Genomic DNA, 435 nt, shown 5'->3' on the forward strand with positions numbered 1-435 from the left:
TTTTTTTTTTTTTTTTTTTTTTTTTTTTTTTTTTTTTGTAGCGTTGAAGATTAAAAAAATAAAATAAACGTTGCCAGCTTTATCATGAAATCCTGTTTTCACTTTAATGACTGTTAACTCAGCTGAAAATCATAAAAAGACACAAAACTATTGGATCTCAGGAATATTTCCCTCAAGCATGTTTAAAGAAAAGAGATGATCTTCAGTTCAACTTTATTTTAACCCACAAATGTACAAATCACAAAACAAGAACTTTAAAGCAAAGCTAAAAATAAAATGTATATATATGAACAAGAAAGAAAACCACACATCTAAAATGAACATTAAAAGTAGACACAATGAGTGTAAATACATCAAATGATGATGAAAACCTATAAAAATTTAAATGTAGATGTTTTTGTAGAATCTGGTTCATCAGAGATTTAATTTATATAC

General features: G+C 25.1%; 1 protein-coding gene across 1 annotated transcript in view; it reads left to right on the forward strand.

Annotated features, from left to right (window-relative positions):
* Positions 1-435, forward strand: part of LOC119421940 (cytochrome b561) — a 112,508-nt gene that overhangs the window by 96,040 nt on the left and 16,033 nt on the right. The gene's annotated exons all lie outside the window — the stretch shown is intronic.

Source organism: Nematolebias whitei, chromosome 15, assembly GCF_014905685.2.
Source record: "Nematolebias whitei isolate Nwh7 chromosome 15, NemWhi1, whole genome shotgun sequence".
In the NCBI taxonomy this organism is placed as follows: domain Eukaryota; kingdom Metazoa; phylum Chordata; class Actinopteri; order Cyprinodontiformes; family Rivulidae; genus Nematolebias; species Nematolebias whitei.